Source organism: Panthera leo, chromosome A1, assembly GCF_018350215.1.
Source record: "Panthera leo isolate Ple1 chromosome A1, P.leo_Ple1_pat1.1, whole genome shotgun sequence".
In the NCBI taxonomy this organism is placed as follows: Eukaryota; Metazoa; Chordata; class Mammalia; order Carnivora; family Felidae; genus Panthera; species Panthera leo.
The window spans coordinates 210303929-210330638 of NC_056679.1; the positions used below are offsets into that span (position 1 = coordinate 210303929).

Genomic DNA, 26710 nt, shown 5'->3' on the forward strand with positions numbered 1-26710 from the left:
GCATGTCGCTGTCCAGTTTTCCCAGCACCACTTACTGAAGAGACTGTCTTTATTCCATTGGATATTCTTTCCTGCTTTCTCAAAGATTAGTTGGCCATACATTTGTGGGTCCATTTCTGGGTTCTCTATTCTATTCCATTGATCTGAGTGTCTGTTCTTGTGCCATTACCATACTGTGTTGATGATTACAGCTTTGTAGTATAGCTTGGAGTCTGGGATTGTGATGCCTCCTGCTTTGGTTTTCTTTTTCAAGATTGCTTTGGCTACTTGGGATCTTCTCTTATTCCATACAAATTTTAGGATTATTTGTTCTAGCTCTGTGAAAAATGCTGGTGTTATTTTGATAGGGATTGCATTGAATATGTAGATTGCTTTGGGTAGTATCGACATTTTAACAATATTTGTTCTTCCTATCCAGGAGCATGGAATCTTTTTCCATTTCTTTGTGTCTTCTTCAATTTCTTTCAGAAGCTTTCTATAGTTTTCAGTGTATAGATTTTTCACCTCTTTGGTTAGATTTATTCCTAGGTATTTTATGGGTTTTTTTGTGCAATTGTAAATGGGATCGATTCCTTGATTTCTCTTTCTGTCACTTCATTGTTGGTGTATAGGAATGCAACCGATTTCTGTGCATTGATTTTAAATCCTGCAACTTTGCTGAATTCATGAATCAGTTCTAGCAGTTTTTTGGTGGAATCTCTTGGGTTTTCCATCTAGAATATCATGTCGTCTATGAAGAGTGAAAGTTTGACCTCCTCCCGGCCAATTTGGATGGCTTTTATTTCTTTGTGTTCTCTGATTGCAGAGGCTCAGACTTCCAATAGTATGTTGAATAACAGTGGCGAGAGTGGACATCCCTGTCTTGTTCCTGACCTTGGGGGAAAGCTCTCAGTTTTTGCCCATTGAGGATGATATTAGCGTTGGGTTGCTCATATATGGCTTTTATCATCTTGAGGTATGATACTTCTATCCCTACTTTCTTGAGGGTTTTTATCAAGAAAGGATGCTGTATTTTGTTAAATGCTTTGTCTGCATCTATTGAGAGGATAATATGGTTCTTGCCCTTTCTTTTATTGATGTGATGAATCACATTAATTGTTTTGCGGATATTGAACCAGCCCTGCATCCCAGGTATAAATCCCACTTGGTTGTGGTGAATACTTTTTTTAAAGTATTGTTGGATCCAGTTGGCTAATATCTTGTTGAGGATTTTTGCATCCATCCATGTTCATCAGGGAAATTGATCTATAGTTCTCCTTTTTAGTGGGGTCTCTGTCTGGTTTTGGAATCAGGGTAATGCTGGCTTCATAGAAAGAGTTTGGAAGTTTTCCTTCCATTTCTATTTTTTTGAATAGTTTCAAGAGAATAGGTGTTAACTCTTCCTTAAATGTTTGGTAGAATTTCCCTGGAAAGCCATCCATCCTGGACTCTTGTTTTTTGGCAGATTTTTGATTACTAATTTGATTTCCTTACTGGTTATGGGCCTGTTCACATTTTCTATTTCTTCCTGTTTCAGTTTTGGTAGTGTATATGTTTCTAGGAATTTGTCCATTTCTTCCACATGGCCCATTTTATTGGCATATAATTGCTCATAATATTCTCTTATTATGGTTTTTATTTCTGTTATGTTGGTTGTGATCTCTCCTCTTTCATTCTTGATTTTACTTATTTGGGTCCTTTTCTTTTTCTTTTTGATCAAACTGGCTAGTGGTTTATCAATTTTGTTAATTCTTTCAAAGAACCAGCTTCTGGTTTAATTGATCTGTTCTACTGTTTTTTGTTTTGTTTTTTTTTGGTTTCGATAGCAATAATTTCTGCTCTAATCTTTATTATTTCCTGTCCTCTGCTGGTTTTGGGTTTTATTTGTTGTTCTTTTTCCAGCTCCTTAAGGTGTAAGGTTAGGTTGTATATTTGAGATCTTTCTTCCTTCTTTAGGAAGGCCTTATTTAGGATTGCTATATACTTTCCTCTTATGACTGCCTTTGCTGCGTCCCAGAGGTTTTGGGTTGTGGTGCTATCATTTTCATTGACTTACATATATTTTTTAATTTCTTCTTTAACTTCTTGGTTAGCCCATTCATTCTTTAGTAGGTTGTTCTTCAGTCTCCAAGTATTTGTTACCTTTCCAAATTTTTCTTGTGGTTGATTTCGATTTTCATAGCATTGTGGTCTGAAAATATGCATGGTATGATCTCAATCTTTTTGTATTTACTTAGGGCTCATTTGTGTCCCAGTATGTGGTCTATTCTGGAGAACGTTCCATGTGCACTGGAGAAGAATGTATATTCTGCTGCTTTAGGATGAAATGTTCTGAATATATCTGTGAAGTCCACCTGGTCCAATGTGTCATTCAAAGCCATTGTTTCCTTGTTGGTTTTTTGATTAGATTGATCTATCCATTGCTGTGAGTGGGGCGTTGAAGTCTCCTACTATTATGGTATTACTATCGATGAGTTATTTTATGTTTGTGATTAATTGATTTATATATTTGGTGCATAAATGTTTACAATTGTTAGGTCTTCTTGGTGGATAGACCCCTTGATTATGATATAATACCCTTCTGCCATCTCTTGATACAGTCTTTATTTTAAAGTCTAAATTGTCTGACAAAAGTATGGCTACTCCAGCTTTCTTTTGTTCACCATTAGCATGATAGATGGTTCTCCATCCCCTTATTTTCAATCTGTAGGTGTCTTTAGGTCTAAAGTGAGTCTCTTGTATACAGCATATAGATGGATCTTGTTTTCTTATCCATTCTGTTACCCTATGTCTTTTGATTGGAGCATTGAGTCCATTGATGTTTAGAGTGAGTAGTGAAAGATATGAATTTATTGTCATTATGATGCTTGTAGAGTTGGAGTTTCTGGTGGTGTTCTTGGTCCTTTATAATCTTTGTTGCTTTTGATATATATATATATATATATATATATATATATATATATATATACCAAAATATATATATTTGTTTGTCTGGAAAACTTTTTATCTCTCTTTCTGTTTTGAATGACAGCCTTGCTGGATAAAGAATTCTTGGCTGCATATTTTTCTGATTCAGCACACTGAATATACCCCGCCACTCCTTTCTCATCTGTCAAGTTTCTGTGGATAGGCCTGCTGCAAACCTGATCTATCTTCCCTTGTAGGTTAGGGACTTTTTTTTCCCTGCTGCTTTCATGATTCTCTCCTTGCCTGAGTATTTTGTGAATTTGACTATGATATGCCTTGTTGATGGTCGGTTTTTGTTGAATCTAATGGGAGTCCTCTGTGCTTCCTGGATTTTGATGTCTGTGTCTTTCCCCAGGTTAGGAAAGTTTTCCGCTATGAGTTGCTCACATAACCCTCTACCCTCATTTCTCTCTCTTCCTCCTCTGGAACCCCTATGACTCTGATGTTATTCCTTTTTAAAGAGTCACTGGTTTCTCTAATTCTTAAATCGTGCTCTTTTGCCTTAATCTCCCTCTTTTTGTGCTTCATTATTATCTATAAGTTTGTCCTCTATATCACTGATTCTCTGTTCTGCCTTGTCCATCCTTGCTGCCACCGCATCCATCCATGATTGCAGCTCAGTTATAGCATTTTTAATTTCATTCTGGCTATTTTTTACTTCTTTTATCTCTGCAGAAAGGGATTCTAATCTATTTTTGAGTCCAGCTAGTATTCTTATTATCGTGATTCTAAATTCTGGTTCAGACATCTTGCTTGTGTCTGTGTTGGTTAAATCCCTGGCTGTCATTTCTTTGTGCTCTTTCTTTTGGGATGAATTCCTTCCTTTTGTCATTTTGAAGGGAGAAAAGGAATTAATGAGGTAGAAAAATTGAAAAAAAAATTAAAATTAAAAAATATTAAAATTAAAAATTAAACACACACACACACACACACACACACACACAAATTGAATAAATGATGCTAGATCCTAGGTGTGTTTTGGTCTGGGTGTAGAAGGTGGTTTGACAGATCAGAGAAACAAACAAAAACAAAAAACAAAAAACAAACAAGAAACAAAAAAATGGGGGGAGAGAAAGAAAAAAATTGAGAATTTGAAAAAATGAATACACTAAAGTAGACTAAAATACACAAAATTACAGAATACAGTAGAAAAAAATATAGAAAAATATTTTTTTTTTTTTTAGAAAAATATTTTTAATAAAAATTTAAAAATATGATTTTTTTTGTTTTCTGTATTTAAGAAAAAAGAAACAAAAAAGAGAAAAAAAAAGATTAAAAAAAGAAAAAAAGAAAAGATAATACCAAAAAAAAAATAAATCGTTGGAAAGTTTGAAAACATGAATACACTGTAGTAGACTGAAATAAAATGATGGGAGTAAGATAGAATTTCAAAAAATTTACATAAAAGCAAAAAATATAGTAATAAAAATTAAATAAAAATATTTTTAAAAGAAACTGAAAGTAAAAATGAAGTTTTTCTCTTTCTGCATTCTAGAAAAAGAAAAGAAATGAAAAAGAGAAAAAAAGAAAAAGAAATAAAAAAAGGAAATTGTCTGAAAATTTGAAAAGGTGAGTATGCTGAAGTAGACTAAAATAAAATGATGGAAGTAAAGCATAATTTGAAAAAGATTACACAAAAGTAAAAAATATAGTAAAAAATTAAAGACAGATATTTTTAATAAAAATTGAAAATAAAAAATGAGTTTTTTCTCTTTCTGTATTCAAGAAAAAGAAAATAATTGTAAAAGAGAAAAAGGAAAAATAGAGAGAAAAAAAATTGAATAGATGAACCTGCTAACAGATTGAAGTAGGACTGAAATTGCTTTGCTTTCCCCTAGAGGTCAGTCCATGCAGCTCTTTATAGTCCATGAATTAAACCGGCCCTGAGGTTTGTCTTGAAGAGAGAAGTTGGCCCAGTTGGGCAGGGCTTGGTGTAACAGCTCCGCTCTCCACTAGATGGAGCTGCTAGACTACTGGGGTGGATTGTTTTGGTGCTCGTCGGTGCACATGCGCATGCGCGAGAGCGGTGAAAAATGGCGCCAACCAGTCTGTTCTCCCGGGTCAGCAATCATGCACCCGACCTCCATCTTCAGCTCTCCTCCACTCCCCGTTTCTTCACTCTCCGTGACCAGGCCCCAGGCACTACCTCTCTCCCGAGTTTTGTCTCAGATGCGGCTGCTTTCCCCGGCCCCTTACTTCCGAAGGACTGCAGCTTTGACCCGCTCCACACCTCTGCGGGAGGGTCTCACTGAGCAATGGCTGAATGAGCAGTGCCGAATGTTGGCTGCACCCAGGAACGCCTGCTGGATGCTGCTGTTGCCGATGCCCCAAGACTGTGGCCAGGTGCCAGCCCACCCCCAAAAAAGATCGCGAGACAGTGTAGCCTCAGCGTTTCAGGGACCATAGAAAATCGCAACACACATCCGGCACCAGGCTTCACCCTCAACAACCTTGCCCCAGCACCAGTGAATGTGGCTGTCTTCCAGGGTCTGCTGGGAACAGGCGGCTTCAACAGTCTCTACCAAGTGTCCCTCCAGCAGTGGAACCGCTTTTCCCTGTGTGGCCTGATAACCTCCCGGACCCCACTCTGTTCCTGGGGATTCACCTTTCCCACCAGAGCACCGCCAGGTATGGAGCTGCGGAGATGCAGCCTTTGTGCTCCCCTTGTTTATAGTCTTAATGGAATTTAAACCCTCTCTCCCTTTTCAGCTTAGTCCCTGCGGCTGTTTCCAATTTTCCACTTTCTCTGCAGTTGCTTTTGGGGAAGGGTGCTTTTCCCGTATGCTCCCCCCTCCCCAGTCTCTGTCCTCTCACTGCACGCAAAAGGGGTTCCCTACCTTTCGGGGCTTCTTGCTCCCCAAGTTCAGTTTTTTGTGTCGCGTACCTGCTGAATTCTGTGGTTCAGGTTGTGCAGATTGTTGTGTTAATCTTCCAATCAGTTTTCTAGGTGTGTAGGATGGTTTAGTGTTGATCTGGCTGTATTTCATGGATGCGAGACACACAAAAAGCTTCCATGCTGTTCCGCCATCTTGGCTCCTTCCCCTATATTTTGGGTATTTATAAGGCAAGAGATTCTTGCCCCACATGGGACAAGCTTTCTTCTTTATAGGTCTACTCAGAATGTCTTTCTTTTCTTTAAATTAACTTTAGTAGTTTACATCTTCTAAGAATTTAGATATTTCAACAGTGTTATCTAATTTATTGACATCTAAAGTTCATAGATTTTTTTAATAGTCCTTTTAATTATTGTGTCAACATTAGTGGTGTTCCTTCTTTTATTTCTGGTCCTAGTAATTTGTATCTTTCGGTCTTGTTTGTTAAGTTTCTTGATCTCTTCAAAGAACTGGTTTTCATTGATTCACTATTGTTTTTCTATTTCTCATTTTAGTAATTTCTCCCCTAATCTTTTAATTCTACCTCCTTTTGTTTTAGGTTTAGTATACGTTTTTCTCCCAGTGTTTTAAGATGGCATAATATGTTATTGATTTGAGAATTTTCTTCTTTCTTTTTTAAATTTGTTAATGTTTATTTATTTTTGAGAGAGAGACAGAGAAAGGGATAGAGAGAACGAACAAGCAGGGGCAAGGCAAAGAGAGTGGGAGACACAAAATCTGAAGCAGACTCCAGGCTCCAAGCTGTCAGCACAGAGCCTGACGCAGGGCTCAAACCCACAAACTAGGAGATCATGGCCTGAGCTGAAGTCAGTTGCTCAACCAACTGAACCACCTTGGCTCCCCAAGAACTTTATTCTTTATGTAGGCATTTACAGCTTTAAATTTCTTTCTAGTACTGCTTTTGGTGCATATAATCTCTAAGTATTTTCTCTTTTCCCTTGTGATTTCTTTTTGATACATTGCTTCTTTAAAAGAGTGTTTTTAAATACCCATAATTTGTGAATTTTCTGGTTTTCCTTCTGTTGTTGATTTCTAGCTTCATCCTGTTGTGTTCAGATGTCCTGCAAAAATTGTATTTTAAAATCTATTAAGACTTCTTTGTGGCTGAACATATGGCATCTGCTGGAGAATGTCCCATGTATCCTTGAGAAGAATGTATATGCTGCTGTTGTTGGGTAGAGAGTTCTGTATGTGTCTGTTACATCTAGTGGATCAATGTGTGCAAGTCTTCTATTTCCTTACTGATCTTCTTTCTGGTTATTCTATCCAGTATTGAGAGTGGATTTTGAAACCTCCAATGGTTATTATATAACTGTGTATTTCTCCCTCAATTCTGCAAGTTTTTACTTTAGATATATTGATGTTCTCTCATTAGGCACATGTGTATTTAAAATTGTTATATTTTCCTGATGTATTGAAACTTTTATTAGTTTGTAATGTCCTTTTTGTCTCATGGGATATTTTTTATTAAAGGCTATTTGGCTGATATTTGCTCATCTGCTTTCTTTTGGTTATTATTTGCATGGGATATCTTTTTCTGTCATTTCCCTTTCAGTCTATCTCTGTCACTGGATATAAATTGAGTCTCTTGTAGATAGTGCATAGTTGGATCATGTTTTTCTTTGTGTGTGTGTGTGCCCTTTTGATTTTTGCCTTTCTTTATTTAGTTAGTTAATACATTCTTAATTTTGGAATAATTTTAGGTTTTCAGAAAACTTGTTAAGATTGTATAGAAAGTTTCCATACACCACTCACCTTTCCCCCTATTCTTAATATCTTTTTAATGTTTATTTATTTTTATTATTTCTTATTGAAGTATAGTTGATACACAATGTTACATTAGTTTCAAGTGTATGATATAGTGGTTGGACAACTCTATATGTTATGCTATGCTCACACACCTAGCTACCATCTATCACCATACAAATCTATTCCAATGGAATCATGTGTTTTTGTCCAGTCTGCCATTTTCTGTCTTTTTAATGGAGAGTTTAAACTGTTTATGTTAAAGTTATTACTCATAAGGAATGACTTAACTTCTGTAATTTCGCTATTTGTTTTCTATGTGCCTTACAGCTTTTTTTGTCCCTCATTTTATGCAATACTGTTTCCTTTGCGTTTAGTTGAATCTTTGTTGTGAAATGCTTAAATTTCTTTTTGATTTCTTTCTGTGTATATTCTATAGTTTTTTTTTTTTTTTTTTTTTTGGTATGTGGTTACCGTGGGGATTCATTTAGCCTGCTAAATCTATGTCACTCACATTTTACATTATATCAGCTTACATTTAATTACATTTAAAATTCTGCTCTTGTAAAGCTTTAGCCCCACACCTTTTTGCTGTTGATGTCACAAAATTATATTTTTATAAATTGTGTGCTTCCAGACATAATCTATCTTTCATCTCAAAGCATTAGTATCTTAAATTATGTAGAAAACTTGGAGTTACAAGCAAAGTTTAAAAAATATTAGTTTTAAAACTCCTATTTATCCAATAGTTCCTTTATGTTTGTTATTAATTGTTTTATATATTTGGGTGCTGCCATGGTGTGTGCATAAAAATTTTAGAATTGTTATATCTTCTTGTTGGATTGTCCCCTATATTATGATATAGTGCCCTCCTTTATCTTGTTATAGTCTTTGTTTTAAAATCTAGTTTGTCTTATATAATTATTACTACTCTGGGTTTCTTTTGACGTCCATTTGCATGATAAATTTTCTCCATCCCCTCACTTTCAATCTTAGGTCTAAAATTGTCTCTTGTAGGCAGCATATAGGTGGGTCTTTTTTTTTTTTTAATCCAGCGTGGCACCCTGTCTTTTGATTGGAGCATTTAGTCCATTTATACTTAAATTAATTGTTGATAGATATGTATTTATTGTCATTTTATTACTTGTTTTGTCATTGCTTCTGGAGATTTTCTCTGATCCTTTCTTGTCTTTGCCTCCTTTGGTCTCTCCTTTGCACTCAAAGGGTCTCCTTTAATATTCCTTTCAGGGCTGGTTTAGTGGTCATGAACTCTTTTAGTTTTTGTTCATCTGGGAAATTCTTTATCTCTCCTTCTACTCTGAATGATAGCCTTGATAGATAGGGTATTCTTGGCTACATATTTTTCCCATTCAGCACTTTGAATATATCATGCCACTCCCTTCTAGCCTTCCAAATTTCTGTTGAGAAATCTCCAGCTAGGCTTATGGGTCTTTCCTTGTAAGTTAAGGATGTCTTTTATCTGGCTGATTTTAAGATTTCTCTATATCACTATATATTATGCAAATTTAATTATAATATTTCTTGATGTTGACCTGCTTTTGTTGATTTTGATGGGAGTTCTCTGTGCCTCCTGGATCTGGATAAGAAGAACGCTCTTGCACTATTGGTGGGAATGCAAACTGGTGTAGCCACTGTGGAAAACAATATACAGGCTCCTCAAAAAGTTAAAAATATAACTACCCTATATTCAGCAATTGCACTATTAGGTATTTACCCAAAATATACAAAAAGATGAATTCAAAGGGATACATGCACCCCGATGTTTATAACAGCATTATCAACAATAGCCAAATTATGGAAACAGCCCAAGTATCCATCAACAAATGAATGGATAAAGAAGAAATGGTATGTGTCTACAATGAAATGTTACTTAGCCATAGAAAAAAAAAAATGAAATCTTGCCATTTGGAATGACATGGATGGAGCTAGAGAGTATTAGGCTTAATGAAATAAGTCAGTCACAGAAGGACAAATAACATAATTTCACTCATAGGTAGAACTTAAGAAACAAAACAAATAAGAAAAGAGAAAAAAAGAGGCAAACTAAGAAATAGACGGTTAGCTATAGAGAACAAGCTAATGGTTACCACAGGGGAGGTGGATCAGGGGGTAGGTTAAATATGTGACAGAAATATGCACTTGTGATGAGCCCTGGGTGTTGTACAGAAATGTTGAGTCACTATGTTGTGTACTTGAAACTAATATTATATGTATGTTAACTAACTGGAATTTGAATAAAAATTTAAAAAACCCTAATAGTAGTTTCTAATGTACCAGTCTCTTAAATCATGTAGAAAACAAAAAGTGCAGTTAAAACCATTGTTAGAATAGTACTAGTTTTTATAATTATCCATGCATTTACCTCTGCTAAAATCTTTGTATCTTCAGATACCTTTGAGTTAGTATCCGGTGTCCTTTCATTTTCCCTTGGAGGACTCCATTGAACTTTTCTCTCAGTATAGGTCTAGTGGCAAAAGATTTCCTTAGGTGTTGTTTATCTGGGAATGTCTTAATTTCTCCCTCACTTTTGAAGGACAGTGTTGCCAGATGCAGAATTTTTTGTTGCATTCAACATGCCAGATGCATTCTTTTCTCTTAGTGCTTTGAATATGTTGGCCCACTGCCTTCTGACTTCTGATTTCTGATTAGAAATCTATTGATAATCTCATTGATAATCACTTGTATGTGATGAGTCAATTTCCTCTTGCTGCTTTTAATATTCTCTCTTTATCTTTCTAAATTTTGATCCATAATGTGTCTTGATTTTAGTGATTTGAATATGTTGTCCCACTGCCTTCTGATTTCTGATTTCTTATTAGAAATCTATTGAGGGGCACCTGGGTGGCTCAGTCAGTTAAGCGTCTGACTTCAGCTTAGGTTATGATCTCACGGTTTGTGAGTTTGAGCCCCGCGTCAGGTTCTGTGCTGATGGCTCAGAGCCTGGAGCCTGCTTCGGATTCTGTGTCTCCCTCTCTTTCTATCCCTCCCTGACTAGTGGTCTGTCTCTGTCTCTCAAAAATAATAAATGTAAAAAAAATTTTTAAAAAGCAATCTATTGATAATCTTATTGATAATCACTTGTATGTGATGAGTCAATTTCCTCTTGCTGCTTTTAATATTCTCTCTTTATCTTTCTAAATTTTGATCATAATGTGTCTTGATGTGAGTGTCTGAGTTCATTTTGCTTGGAGTTTGTTGAGCTTCCTGGATGTTTATATTCATATCTTTCATCCAATATGGGAGGCTTTCAACCATTATTACTTAAAATGTTCTCTCTATCCCTTTCTTTCTCTCTTCTCCTTCTGAACATCCACAATGTATATGTTGGACTCTTAGGCTATGTTCTCTTTTCTTAAATCTTTTAACTTTCTCTTCTTCAGACTGTATCATTTCCATTGTTTTCTTTTCAGGTTCACTGATAATTTCTTTCGCTTGCTCGAATCTGCCTTTGAATCCCTCAAGTGAAATTTTCATTTCATTTATTGTATTTTTCAGTTCTAAAATTTGTTTTTGTTTTCCATTTAGATTTTCTATCCTTTTATTGACATTTTTATTTTGCACACACTTTTCCCTTGACTTTATCCACATCTTGCTTTAGTTATCTGAGAATCTTTAAGGCAGTTATTTTAAAGTCATTGTCTAGTATATCTGCCATCAGGTCTTTCTCTGGGACAGTTTCTGTTGATTTATTATTTTCCTCTCAATAAGACTTAGTGTCCAGTTTCTTGGAGTATCTTGTGATGTTTGTTGAAAACTGAAAAATTGAATCTAATGGTGTGTTAAATCTGGAGATGAGACTTTCCTCCCTTCTCCAGGATGTGAGATTTTTGTTATTAATTTTGTTTATTGTTTTTGATGGTTTTTAAAAATTTTTTTATCCTGCCTTTGTGGTGAGGATCAACCTGAAGTGTAAATTTCACTATTCTCAGGTCTTTAATCAGCCTTGTCCTGGTCATAAATGGACGCTTTCTAATGTTCCTGGTATATATAGTTGTTTTCCAATGTCCTAACATTTAAAAATTTTTTAATGTTTATTTATTTTTGAGAGAGAGAGAGACAGAGAGACAGAGAGAGCATGAGGAGGGGAGGGGCAGAGAGGGAAGGGACAGAGGAACCAAAGACAGCTCTGTGCTGAGAACAGGGAACCGATGGGGGGTTCAAACTCATGAACCATGAGATCATGGCCTGAGCTGAAGTCAGATGCCTAACTGACTGAGCCACCCAGGCGCCCCTCCAATTTCCTAGCCTTTAATGTATTCTCTCAAAAGGGAAAAATAAGAAAAACAAGGAAAAAAGGCTATCACCCTTTCAAAGCCCCGGGAGTCCATGTCCATTCAACCACAGGAGGAGATGCTTGCAACAGTGGGGCACTGATGGAAAATTATTGTTACTGACTTATTTGTCTGCACCTCTTTGATCAGAAGGAGCAATCAGCAATCAGAACACAGATACTTGATATTTGGAGGAGAAGGTCCTTTTTGCCCTTTCTGGCTCCTGAAACGTGTGTGCAAACTGCTTTATGAACACATGTATAGCTGCCTGCTTCGAGATTGAGGGTTGGTGGAATGGGTAGCCTGTTTTGTGATAAGAGATGAAATTATCTGCAATTTACAGTTAAAGACTTCCCCTGGGTGTTAAAAGCCGTCAATTGACTGCAGAGTTCAAAAATAGTTATCTTAGACAGATTTTGCCAGTGGACTTGTTGTCTAGGTCAGGAGACATATTCCTGGTGCTCCAACATCATCCCAGAATTTTCCTCACATACATATATACTTCTGTGGGAAAATGTGTTTTGGAAGGCTTGTAATACTGTGATGCATCCTTGACAGTCAGGGTTGGAAATACCTTCAAATGAACAAGTACTTCTCCTCAGAAATCCAACTGAAGTGCCTTGGTGTATGCTCTATGTAAGGCTGTAGCATCTACCTTTTTGTGAGCTCCTATGTGAATGTGTCTTGAACGAGTAGTCTCAGTGAATCTGCAAAATAAGTTTGTTTTCAATGCAGTGTCATACATGTGCTCCCGGAGAAAGTTAAATGTGGTTAAGATCTTGTTCACAAAGCTTATTGTGAGGGAGCTTATTGTGAGGGCTGTTGAGGTAGTCCATGAGAATCCAGTTACAAGTGATTTGTATCCTTCAAAGATGAAGATGAAGAGAAATGGCGGCTGAGAGCTTGTTGAAATAGGAGTTGAGCAGAACATATGTGCCAGATGTGTGATCGTGAGATAGTATTTATTAGTACATACTTAGAAATAGCAATTTCAGTAACATTGGAGATGGGCACCCTAATAGATGGGGCTTGGCATTAAAGTTTATAGTAGTGCACTGCAAGGCACCATTCATTCTTTCCAGGTTTAAGAGCAGTCCAAATTAGGCATTTAAATGGAGAACCACTGGGAGTAATCACTCCTTCACTAAATAGGATTTAATCCTTAAAGGAACCTCTTTAATATGAAATGGGTTTATTAACAGTTTTAATGTGTTGAGCAGATCCAAAGTGTGCCCTTTTGTTACACTGGCTGTAAATGCCAAAATCTTCATTTTATTTTAAATTATGACTTGTTAGATGAGAACTTCCATGCCTACATTGAGGTCATTTAACAAATGGGTTTTCTAACTATGGGATATTTAATTTCATGTGTTAAGACAGGGCATGATATTTGTATTCTACCTAATATTTTGTAACTCTTAAGAGTTACAGACTCTTAAAAGTAATCCCAAGGAATTACCTTGATGAATGCAGATGGCTATTTTGGTGTATGTGTTATTGTTGCCCCAGTATTGATTACGAACATTGAGGTTTGTCATTGGTGTATCTCATGCAATGTTAAAAGTAATTCAGAAGCTCTGATGTAGAGGTGCAAAAGACAATGTGTACCCTTTTTCTGTCATAGTTTTTTTTTTTTTTTAAGTAATGTTAGATTCCACATGTGTCAAAAGTGAGACCTCTGCTTTAATTTCTTTCCTCACTCTCCCACCCTGCCTTTCTCCTCTGTTACCTCTTTCTTTTGGTTGTTGTTAAATGTATTTGGGGGGGGGAGGGTGTCCATTCTAACTCGCTCATATTTGTAAGTTTCTTCTTCAGAATGTCCCAATTAGTATCATCAAGGCTAGGGGCCTCCTCAGTGATGATTTTGAGAGATGTGACATTAAGATGAGTTTGAATTAACCCCTTGAATTAACTCCATGGGGGTGTCATCAGTGTTTTGCCCTATTACTGTTTTTTTTTTTTAAGTTTATTTATTTATTTTGAGAGACAGCATAAGCAGGGAGGTACAGAGAGAGAAGAGAGAATCCCAAGCAGGCTCCCTATGGCCAGCACAGAGCTGGATGTGGGGCTTGATCTCATGAACTGTGAGATCATGACCTGACCCAAAATCAAGAGTTTGATGCTCCACCGACTGAGCCACCCAGGCGTCCCCCCCTCCCCATTACTGTGTTAATCAAGTTTTGCTTTTAGCTACATAGATATAATCAGCAGCAGTAGCAAAGGCATTTTCTAGGGTTCTAGTACACCATCTACTTTTATGGGTGTGAATCTCATCATACCACATGGTGGCTACTCTTCTTCATACCATTCAGTAGGCTTGTAAATTGGAATCAGTCCTACACCGGGGGACTGTTTCTAATAGGGGCAGTGCCTGACTTAGACACACAACCATTGGTCACAGGGTTCCACCTAGCCTAGTGTCAATCACAGTTCATGCTGGAATCCAGAAATACAATCCAATCTAACACAAAAAACAGGTTTATGTGACACACATGACCAGGGCCACTTAAAGGCTAAGTTCATTCTTTTCTCTCTAAATGTCATTTATGGAAGTTTTTGAGTGGGATGGAGGTGAGGATTCCCCTACTTGGGTCTGGCTTGCTTGGCTTGAAAATCTTGTTAACACAAGGGAGGGCATATTGAGGCTTTCTTCTCAGTTTGCCCAGTTGAGAAGATTAAGAAGGTATAATTTGAAAGTTGTCAGCAGTCCAACCTGAAAAATGGTCAGAGTCTGTTATATATGAATTATAGGGGAAATTCCAGGATGTTAAGTAGGGCTGCACAGGACTACATTTAAAAAATTTTTTTTTGTAATGTTTTTATTTATATTTTAGAGACAGAGAGAGATAGAGCACAAGTCGGGGAGGGGCAGAGAGACAGAGGGAGACACAGAATCTGAAGCAAGCTCCAGGCTCTGAGCTAGCCACAGGACCAGTATTTTTAACTCAGCCTTGGCATTTTTTTTTGGCAGAATAAAAACCTTTGCATGTTAACACCTTTAAGAAATACTGTTTTTTCTAAAAAAGAAAGGACTGGGGAGCTAAGATAATAAAAGATCTGCATTTAATTTTTTTGATGTTTATCTATTTTTGAGAGAGAGAGAAAGAGGGAGAGTGCAAGCAGGGGAAGGGCAGAGAGAGAGGGGGACACAGAATATGAAGCAGGCTCCAGGGTCTGAGCTGTCAGCACAGAACCTGATGCAGAGCTTGAACCCACAAACCATGAGATCATGACCTGAGCCTAAGTCAGATCCTTAACCGACTAGCCACCCAGGCACCCCATAAAAGATCTGTATTTAAGTAAAAAATATACCACTCACTATATGTTCAATCTTGATAAATTATTTGACACTCCATTCATCTTTGTTTTCTCACTTGTAAAATGAAGAATAGTTATACCTTTAAGTGAAAGTTTTAAATAGAAACTTCCAGTACCTTAAATTGAATAAAAATGATGGAATCATTGTAAATTTCTCAATAATTATTATCAGGTCCTATGATTGAAGAAATGAGAAGGCAAGCAAAAGAACAACAACAACAAAAATACTTCAAAAAGCAAGCATTCAAGTATATATAAACCTTTTAGAATAAAAATACTGTGGTATCATGCTAATATTAATCTGGGGTGTGTGAGATAATTATATCTTTCCCTATCATTTTTACATTTTTAAAGAAAAGAATGAAAAACCATACCAAGTTATCAGTTGGCCTCCCACTGAAGATTATGAAAAAGAAATAAAGAAAAGTTTTAACTTTTTTTATGACAGAAGCTTTGCATAGCAGGTAATTTCTTTTATTCTCTGAAAGAAAGACTTGACATTTTAATGAAACAAATGAATGGTTGAATGTATGGACACTTGGAGTGAATTTAAGAGAAGAAATAGATGCATGAATGTATGAGTGGATAGATGGGGAGATCAATGATGGATGGCAGTGATTGGATGAAGTAGATGAGTTTTGCACTCCCACTCATTCAGTCTGTGTACTGTGCCTCTTCCACTGAAAGCATGGAGGTATTTCTGTATAGCGTGGGGGATTCTTCCTTCTGGATCTTCTTGGCAACACTTCACCTATATAGCCTTTGTGTATATAATCTCCCCAATGGAGAAGTTGGGGTAGACAACTTAATTTTCCATTGTTGGTAGGCAAATCAGAGCCACCATTTTTTTTACTTACTTTTCTTCTCTTCTTCTTACATAAATTCAAGAATGGAAAAATCTTATAAGCACTGATTTTTTATACCTTGAGCCATTGTCTTTTAAGCTCATTTAAAAAACCAAATACCTTGATGATATACAATGAGAGGTTAGCCTGAGAGTTGTTATCATTGCCTGGGATCTATAGAAAGTTCTTCCTCTTTGACATTAGAGCAAACAAATGTATGCTTTTTTGATTAATTATAGTAGCCTAACCCTATCTCCCCTGTTTCCTTAAAATTGTATTCAATTGTCAAGGTGGTTCTAATATTCGGCATTTTCCATAAAGTCTTTTTCCTTACTTTTTATTACTTACTAGAAGACCCAATTCTCTCGTTTATAAGGGATCTGATCTAAAATATTCATTTGAAACTTTGTCTTTGTCATCTTGTGTTATTCATAATTTTTAAGTATGTCTTGCCTCTGCTCCCCAGCTTGATACTTCAAAGACTGGCTGTACATTCTTGTTAAAAATGGTGCAATACACTGAGAAAAGTGCTTTCCTATATTTTGTTAAATTTATTAATTTAATTTCAAATGAGATTAATGCTCTACTTTGAGGAATTTGTACTTTATATTTTGAATTTATTCTCAATATGTAGCAATCATTCATTATGTAAAATATTTTAAAAATATAATAGAGAATAATTTCAGCTAATCATCTGTTGTCACATGAAGTTGATTTGAATCCCCAGGTAGACATCTGCATATTGCTAATGAGTTCTCACCTAAGGGCCTTCCTTAAGTGAGCTGACATGGTGCAGTGTTGTACAGGTAACAGGTTTGCTGGGCCTTTGATTCTCTCAGTCCTTCATTCAAGTAGAAGGCCCATGGGTTTCCAAATCACCTGTACCTGTAAACTCTGGTCAGGAGCATTCTCATCTACTTGTTCAAATGTTGTACAAAAAGGGTCATTTTCTTTGCTCATATGTTGTGCGAAAAGGGTCATTTTCTTTGGAGGCACTGCTGCAAAAGCATTGAAGGAGAATAGGGCCATAGACAGCGTCTTATTTAGGTATCAGTAAAATTTTAGCATTAACTACTTTGACTACTCTAGCAAGCATGAAATAGAAAGGTTAATGATAAGCTTCAAATAGGTATGTATGTATGTATGTATGTATGTATTTATTTATTTATTTATTTATTTATTTATTGTTTTAAATTGTTTACCTCATAGGCTAGAAAGATAGAAACCTTGTATTCAGCTTAGAATTGGGATTCTAATATTATCATCACAAAGTTCCTTGTGTGAAGCAATCTTTCAAATATAGACTGTACAAAATTTAAAGAACAAAAAAGGGCTATATTATCAACATTGACAGACTCTGCTACCAAGTTACTTCCACAGTTAGGCTGGGAAACAAGACAGTCACTCATAAACAGTATACAGATGAAAATTAAAGAGAGCATCACAGAATGTGTCAGGTAGATATGGAACTGTGAGGTCTGCTACAGTCAGAGATGACTTCCAAAGCAGAAGGCTCTTGAATTGGCTGGATGGTGGGTGCGAATGATTGGCTGGAGAAGGGGGAGGAGGAAAAGGGAAAACATTTTAGGAAGGAGAAACACTTGGAGCAGAGTGACCAGAGTAGAGTACTCATTGGACACTGGTAACATAGGTGGGCAGCTGCCAGATGTGGTCTGACATAACTGGAGTATTTTCTTTGAGTCAAAGATTCTCCTAAGTATTGTGAAATTAACATCTCCAGTGAATATTTGTCATCATTATTTTTTTTCCTTACAGAGAAGCACTTGACAGCTTTGTAAAGTTAATGGAACAACTGGAAATTCGATGCAGTGATTGCTAAGGAGAGGCAATATCATGGGTTCCTTAAACAAATGAGAACTTTGATCTGGTATTTGTTGAAGCATTTGACTTCTGTTCTTTCCTGGTTGCTGAGATGCTTGGGAAGCCATTTGTGTCAATTCTTCCCACACCGTTTGGAAGTGTGGACCATGGGCTACAAAGCCTTGTTTGTGTCTTATGTTCTAGTGTTCCATTCCTTGCTAACTGATCACATGGACTTCTGGGGCAGAGTGAGGAATTTTCTGATGTTCTTTGATTTCTTCATGAGACAATGGCGAATCCAGACTATGTTTGACAACACCATCAAGGAACATTTCTGGAAGGCTCTAGGCTGGTTTTGTCTCATCTTCTAAAGAAATCAGAGCTGTGATTTGTTAACTCTGACTTTGCCCTTGAATTTGCTAGGCCCCTGCTTCCCAACACTGTGTATGTTGGAGGCTTAGTGGCTAGACCTGTTACAAGTACCACAAGTAAATGAAACCTTAGCTCTTAATGTGGACCTCTTGCAAAACTCTTCAGTGCGGAGTTGGTGGTTCCCGTCCCAGTGGGAACTGAGAGTGAAATAGAGTGAGACAAGCAAAACACCTAAGATATACTAATTTAATTTAATTTAATTTAATTATTATTTTTATTTTTTCTATTCTATTATCTTTTATTTTACTGTGATCAAAATAGGTAATATGAGATCTACCCTCTGAACAAATTTCTAACAGCCCAACATTTAAGTATAATTATTGTTATTTTAGGTTTATCCATTTACTTTGAGAAAAAGAGAGTGGGTGCAAGCTTGCGAATGGGGGAGGGGTAGAAAGAGAGGGAAAGAGAGAATCCTAAGCAGGCTCTGTGCTATCAGTTCAGAGCTGGGCACAGAGCTCGATCCCACAAACCATGAGATCATGACATGAGCCAAAATGAAGAGTCAGACACTCAACTGACTGATCCACCCAGGAGCCCCATACAACACAGAATTATTGACTGTAGGTACCATATTTACCTCAGATCTCTAGATCTTATTCATCTCACTTACCTGTAACTCTTTTTCCTTTGAGTAGTAACTAGTCACGACCCCTTCCCCCAACCCCTGGAAATGAAAGACTACTTTTAATTCTATGAATTTGACTTTTAGATGTCTTATATAATTGAAATCATGCAATGTTTGTTTTCTGGCTTACATCACTTAGCATAAAGTGATAAAGGTTCATCCATGTTTTCACATACTGAAAAATTTCCTCCTTTTTAAAAATTAAATAGTATTCCATTGTGTGTGTGTGTGTGTGTGTGTGTGTGTGTGTGTGTGTGCATGCCACAATTTCTTTATTCATCTTTTGATGGATATTTTGGTGGTTTTCTCATCTTAGCTATCACAAATAGTGCTACAATGAATGTGGGAGTGCAGATATCTCTTTGAGATCCTGATTTTGTTTTCACGACTATATACACAGAAATCAGTTTGATAAATCATAAGGTAGTTTTATTTCTAAATTTTTGAGGAATGTCCACACTGTTTTCCATAATGGCTGCACCATTTTGCATTTCCAACAACAATGTATAAAGTCCACAATTTCTCCATATCCTCAACACTTGTCTGTATGCTTTTTTGATAATAGTCATACCCACAAGTGTGAAGTGACACTTCATTGTGGTTTTGATTTGCATTTCCCTGATGACTAGGTTGAGGATTTTTTCATATATCTTTTGGTCATTTGTACTTTATCTTTGGATAAATGTGTATTCAAGTACTTAGCCCATTTTTTAATAGGTTTATTAGGATTTTTTTACACTTTTGCTATTGATTTGTGGACCATGCTGTATACTTTGGAGATTAACCTCTTTTCAGGATATGGTTTTTAATATTTTCCATTCTCTAGGGTGTTTTAGTCTGTTGATTGTTCCTTTAGCTGTGTAAAGCTTTTTGGTTTGATTTATTTGTTTGTTTATTTATTTATTTATTTATGCATGCTTGTTCGTGGTCCTATATCATTGAAATCATTGCAGAGACCAATACCATAAAGTTTTCCCTCCTGTGTTTTCTTCTAAGAGCTTTGTAGTTCAGGTATTATGTTTAATTCTCTAATCCATTTTGAGTTTTTTGTATGCTGTAAGGTAAAGGTCCAATTTTATTCTTGTTCATGTGGATAGCCATATGCTGGGATTCTCGTGATAGGGTATTTTCAAAACTATCTGCCAGCTCTCATGAGTTTGGTTAACATTTTCCTTGGGTGCAGTACCTTTTCATTTGGTTTCTGGATTTCTTACAAGGGAAATTTGAACATGAAATGTTGCTAAACTGGCATGTTTGTAGGGGGAAGGAGCATCCAGGGCTTCCTACTCTGCCATCTTGCTGATTCCAGGGTCCACTTTTAAGGAAACACTTCCTGCAATGGTCATGGAAGTACTGTTAGGTCCCACATGACCCTGAGATTGAGGGTCTTCTTAAATAATGATACCCAGGTCTCTTGTTATGCCTTACCATAGACCTAGCCTTGGTGGTAAAAATGCTTCAATAAATCTATCTATCTATCTATCTATCTATCTATCTATCATCTATCATTTTTTTAACGTTTATTCATTTTTGAGAGAGAGAGAGAGGGAGAGAGAGCAGAGAGAGAGAGAGAGAGAGAGAGAGGGAGAGAGAGCACAAGCAGGGGAGGGGCAGAAAGAGGGAGACACAGAATCCGAGGCAGGCTCCAGGCTCCAAGCTATCAGCACAGAGCCCAATGCAGGGCTTGAATTCACAAACCATGAGATCATGACCTGAGCTGAAGTCAGACACTTAACAAACTGAGCCACCCAGGCACCCCATCAATAAATCAATATTTTAATTTTCATTTTTTTATTATCACAGTAAATAATCATGGAGTGTGAGGCTACCACATGAATGAATTTTTGTGGAGATAAGTTACCCATGTGATATATTAAAAAAATAAGACATAGTATAACCGGGTTAGGACTATTTCGACTCACAGCAAGAACTGTGGGCATTATCTCCAATGTCTCCTTCTTATAGAGGCCTGGTTCCTGACTCAGCTTAGATTTTCTGATTTGATTGGTCTGGGAGTGGGTCTAGGTATTATAAGTTTTAAATGTTACCCAGATGGTCTGAATGCAGAGCCTGAACTCATAACCACTGCTCTAATAGTTATAAAAATGAAGTAGAGCTAAGTTTAGTGGTTGCCCGTTGCCTGCAGGTAGGTACTGGGTTACTATTATATGGACATTATCTCATATATTATATATTGTGCCACCTTGGGAGAACTGTCATGATCTCCAGTTTTATAAATGAGAGGACAGATGTTCAGGTGATGTACATAATATTCCAACACCATTCATCTCAGAGCAGCAAAAGCCCATATCTGGCCTGGACTTTCTAGGCACTAAAGTCTCTATTCTTTCCCTACTGATCTTGCACTGAGTGAACAGAAAAAGTTGGGGGAATGGTTCATGGGCAAAATGGACTTTGGTTCATGGTGACATTTAAAAAAAAATTTATATTTATGTTTACTTTGGTTTAAATGCTGGATTGCTCTATGTGAGAAGGATCCATATCTATTTTCTTACTGCTGAATATTCACTACTTAATACTGTACCTACAGCAAAGTAGACCCTTAACAGTAAGTGATAAATGTTGAATAAATTGGCAAAAACTCTTCAACATTATATTAAGATGGAGTTATAGAGAATTTAACCCTTGGGTCAGTAAGAAATGTCTATTGGAAACCCTGAAAAATAAATTAAGGGCTGTATATTTTACACTCTGTGAATCTGAAGAAACAGAACTGGGAAGGAAGACACACCAAGTTGAGAGAACAGGGGGCCCCATGTGTGGAGATATAAGGAAGATGGCCATGAGGCTGGGTTCCTTTGGTGACACTGGCCAGACCACAGAGTGGACGATTCAATTGCATAAATAAGACTAGGCCAAAACACAGATCTTACCTGACATGATGGTAGGTCAAGTCTTGGAAGTGAGACAGGAGTTATTAAAGAAGAGAATAGTGGAAGTGAAGGTGTATAAACTTTGAGATAACAGATTTTGGCTTTGTACAGTTTTTCTTCTCTTATTTCCCAAGTTTTCTGTTGTGGCCAAACAGACATAGTATAAATTTTACCACTTTAGCCATTTTGAAGGGTACAGTTCAGGGGCATTAAGATCTTTCATATTGTTGTGCAACCATTACCTGCCTCCATCTCTAGAACATTTTTCTCTTCCCAAACTGAAACTTCATACCCACTCAACAGTGACTCCTCGTTTCCTGTCTGCATCCAGACCTTGGCAACTACTATTCTCCTTTTTTCTGTATGAATTTGACAATTCTAGGTGTCTTATGCAGGTGGAACCATACAATAGATGCTCTTCTGTGATGGCTTGTTTCACCTTGCATAATGTCTTCAAGATTCATGTATGTTGTAGCATGTGTCCAAATTTCTTTATTTTTTAAGGCTGAGTAATATTTCATTGTATGTATATGCCACATTTGTTTATTCATCTGTTGATAGACACTTGGGTTACTTCCAATGTTAGCTATTGTGAATAATGTTGCTATGAAAAGTAGCGTACAAATATTTGTTTGAGTCCCTGCTTTTAATTCTTTTGGGAATATACTGAGAAATGGAGTTTCTGAGGCATATAATTGTAATATTTAATTTTTTGAGGAACTGCCATATAGTCTTTCACAGTGGCTGCACAAATTTACATTTCTACCAACAACGCACAAGGATGCCAATTTATCCATACTTTCACAAACACTTGTCATTTTCTGTTTGTGTGTGTGTGTGTGTGTGCGTGTGTGTGTTTTAGTTTTGTTATTCGCCATCCTAATGGGTGGGAATTGGTGTCGCATTATGGTTAGATTAAAATTTCCCTGATTAGTGAATTTTACCATTTCATAAACTTATTAGACATTTATATATCTTCTTTGAAAAAATATCTGTTCAAGTCTTTGCCAATTTTTGGATTTTGATGGGGGGTTGGAGAGAGTTATAGTTCTTAATTTAATCTGGATATCAATCCTTTATCAGATATATGACTTGCAAATATTTCTCCCACTTCCTTGGTTGCCCTTTTACTATGTTGATAGTGTCCTTTGATTCCTAAAGTTTTTATTTTTTATGAAATACAATTTCACTATTTTTTATTTTGTTGACTGTGCTATTGGTGTCTTATCGAAGAAATCACTACCAAATATAATGACATGAAGATTTCTCCCTATATTTTTTGCTAAGAGTTTTATACTATTAACTCATACCTTTAGATCTCTAGTCTATTTTATGTTGATTTAGAGTATGGTATAATAAAACTGGTTCAAACTCAATCTTTAGTATGTGGATATCCAGTGTTCCAACACCATTTATTGAAAACACTGTCTTTTATTTTATGAATGGTCTTGGCACATTTGTCATAAGTTATTTATCAATCTGTCTATCATCTATCTATCTATCTATCTATCTATCTATCATCTACAGAGAGTATGAGTGAGGGAGGGGGAGAGGTAGAAGGAGAGAGAAAATCTTAAGCAGGCTCCATGCCCAGTGTGGAGTCCATCATGGGGCTCAATTTCACGACTGTGAGATCATGACCTGAACGGAAATCAAGAGTGAGATGCTTAACCAACTGAGTTATCCAGGCGCCCCTGTCATAAGTTATTTGACCAAATATACATCTTGTTTTTTATTCATGTATGTGTATATCTCTCTTTATGCCAATACCACATTATTTTGATTATTGTTGCTTTGTATTACATTTTGATATCTGGAAATGTGTGACCTTCAACTCTTCTTTTTGTCAATGATGTTTTGTGTACTCAGGTTCTTTTGAAGTTTCATATGAATTTTAGAGTAGGTTATTTATTTCTGCAACAAAATGTTATTCACTATTGATAGAGATTGCATGGTATCTGAGATCATTTTGGATAGTAATGACATCTTTAAAGTATTAAGTCTTAGAGCCCAGTAAGCCTGGGCTTTATTCCATTTATTTGTGTCCTTTTATCTTATTTTATTTTGCCTTATTTAATTTTATTATTTTAATGTTTATTGTTGAGATGCTTTCCCTGGTGTTCTGAAAGATTTCAGCCTGACATATTCTGATCTGTTCCTGATTTACAACAGCTCACCCACGCATCCTTTTTTTTTGTCACCCACGGTGGGATGAATAGCATAATGGAGGCCATCCAACATGGTATGCCCATGGTGGGGATTCCCATCCTTGGAGATCAGCCTGAAAACTTGGTCTGAGTAGAAGCTAAAAGTTTGGTGTCTCTATCCAGATTATGCAGATAAAGGCAAAGACATTTGCTCTGAAGATGAAGAAAGTCATGGAAGACAAGTGGTATGGAGCTCTCTGAACTTGTCGTCGTTTAGGCTGAATGAAGATATGAAATACGAAGGGCCCTGTGTGGCACATTTTTGCAACAAAAGTGAAACTTCCAGGACACAGAATGATATTAGTATGATACTAACAGCTAACCTATTTCCTCTGAGAGCAAGACTAGGCATTTAGGTTATATGCCAAGAACAATTTTCTACCAAAAGGGTTGTGAAGATTCTGAGGGGATTTTGGGGCTGCTTACAGTAGAATTGCACTGAGGCAGAGGTTGCCTTTCTGTCCTCTAATATGCCAAATTGTTTCCTGCCTCAGGCGCTTTGTCAGTGCTGCTTCCTAGAACATCCTTCCTTCTCCTCTCAGGACTGGCTCCTTCATGGCAGTCAGGCTCATGTCCAATGTCCTTTCCTCAGATAGGTGATCTTTGTCTGACAGTCCTAAATGCACTTCTCTCTCACACCCTTCAATCATAATTCATTTTTCCTTCTTAACACTTCTCAGGATCAGTAACTACCCCATTTCTTTCGTTTTAATTTGTTGTGCGTCACTCACACTAGAAAGTAGAGAGGAAGCTCCCCTGGATGGCCCAGTGTGTCTCTTGCTTTCCCCTGCATCCCCAGGGACTAACACAGGGCCTGCCACACAGTAAGTTGGGATGAATTTCTGTTGAGTCAGTAAAAGGGCCCATGATGTCTTAGGTAAATTCCCATCCAGCACAATGATCTGATAACCAGGATTAACTGAATAACTTATTAGGATTTCAGGGACATCTACCCTGAGTCGTGGGTATGTTACATCCCATATATTCATATATATTTTTTCCTTTAGCGACCTTAAGCCTCCTGGGTAGAGACTTTTCCTTGCAGCTTGGTCACTGTTTTATAGTTTAGCACCTTTAGCACTAGGCAAGGAACTTTGCGTGGAGGGACCAGTTTAAACCTTTCCGTGGAACCAGTTAGACTATGACAAGACCAGGCCAACAACTTTTCCTTGAAACTGAGTCTTCTGTGTGTGGAGGGAAGAGTGTGTGTGATACAAGGTCTCTAAGACTTCTGGGACCACATGAGTAACGCCCACCTCTGGGTCTGCCAACAGGTACAAGTCAGCAGCGGTGGCCGCCAGCATCATCAGGCGCTCCCACCCCCTGACCCCTGCCCAGAGGCTGGTGGGCTGGATCGACCACATCCTCCAGACAGGGGGTGCAGCCCACCTCAAGCCCCATGCCCTGCAGCAGCCGTGGCATGAGCAGTACCTGCTGGACGTCTTCTTGTTCCTGCTGGTGGTCACCCTGGGCACCCTGTGGCTCTGCGGGAAGCTGCTGGGCATGGTGGCCAGGTGGCTGTGTGGGGCCAGGAAGCTGAAGAAGGCCTGATGGGGGTGCAGCCTTGATGGGTGTTTGGGGAGCCACTGGTTCTAGAAGGCTTTCCCCAGCACAGGGCAGCCCTGGTGTCTTCCCCATATTGGCACCTGAGGGTGGCACACAAATATTTCCTCACCATTTACTGCATCTATTTAGAAATTCTTATGATATAATCTTGGGAATCTTTTTTCAAGTTGTGGTAAAAAATATATTCTATAAAATTTGCCATTCTAACCATTAAGTGTACAGTCAGTGGCATTAAGCACATTGACATCATTGTGCAAACATCACTGTCACTCATTTCAGAACTGCTGTCATCAACCCAAATTAAAACTTCATGCTGATCAAACAGTGATTCCTCATATCCCTGCCCCCACATCTCACGCCACAATCTCAGTCCCTGTTCTACTTTTTGTGTCTGTGAATTTTATCTTGGCTTCTTGACTTGCCCCTCATCAATAGACTCCTCACTCAGACCCAGACCTTCAGCACACAGCCCTGCCTTCCTCTGCACTTCCTGTCCCTAGACACAGGGCCCTGCTTACTTCATCCTTGCTGTCTGGACACTTCTCATGCTTTCTGACCTTTCTCCATCCTCACTTTTTATGATATGACAAAGGATATTGGCCAGTTTCCATTTTGGGTCTTCCTCTTGTGTCTCCTTCTCACCTCACCTCAAGCTCAGGAAGCCTGGCCTCTGTCCTGCAGTTAGGCAGGGGTGGCCCTCCCAGGACTCCACCCGTGGTCTCTGTGCTGACTCCTCCCCTGCAAAGAGCACTCTCTTTGCTGGTCAGGCCTGGAGCCTGTTTTTGGGCCACAGCTGATGCTGTGGTTTTCACTTCTTAAAATTCCCTTCTTATGTTTCCCACTCTTAAAAATGTAGTCATGGTGACCTCATGTCAGATCCCAGACCTCTGCACAAGGCTCTGGGGCCTCAGGTCCAGTGAGTATGGCAGCTCCCTGGACTTTGTTGATTTAGGAACATCTTTCTGCCATCCTAATGTGGCAGAAATAGAAAGTAACCCTCAGTGTATAGGAATTACATTCAATTCCTAGCAACATACATGGGGAAAGTGTGCCTTAAACACCGGGGTTTGTTTTGTTTTGTTTTGTTTGCTGTTTGTTTCTTTGATAAGGGTTGGTGTGGT

General features: G+C 37.5%; 1 pseudogene; it reads left to right on the forward strand.

Annotated features, from left to right (window-relative positions):
- The first annotated feature begins 4902 nt into the window (after positions 1-4902).
- Positions 4903-25670, forward strand: LOC122198493 (annotated as a pseudogene).
- Positions 25671-26710: the final 1040 nt, after the last annotated feature.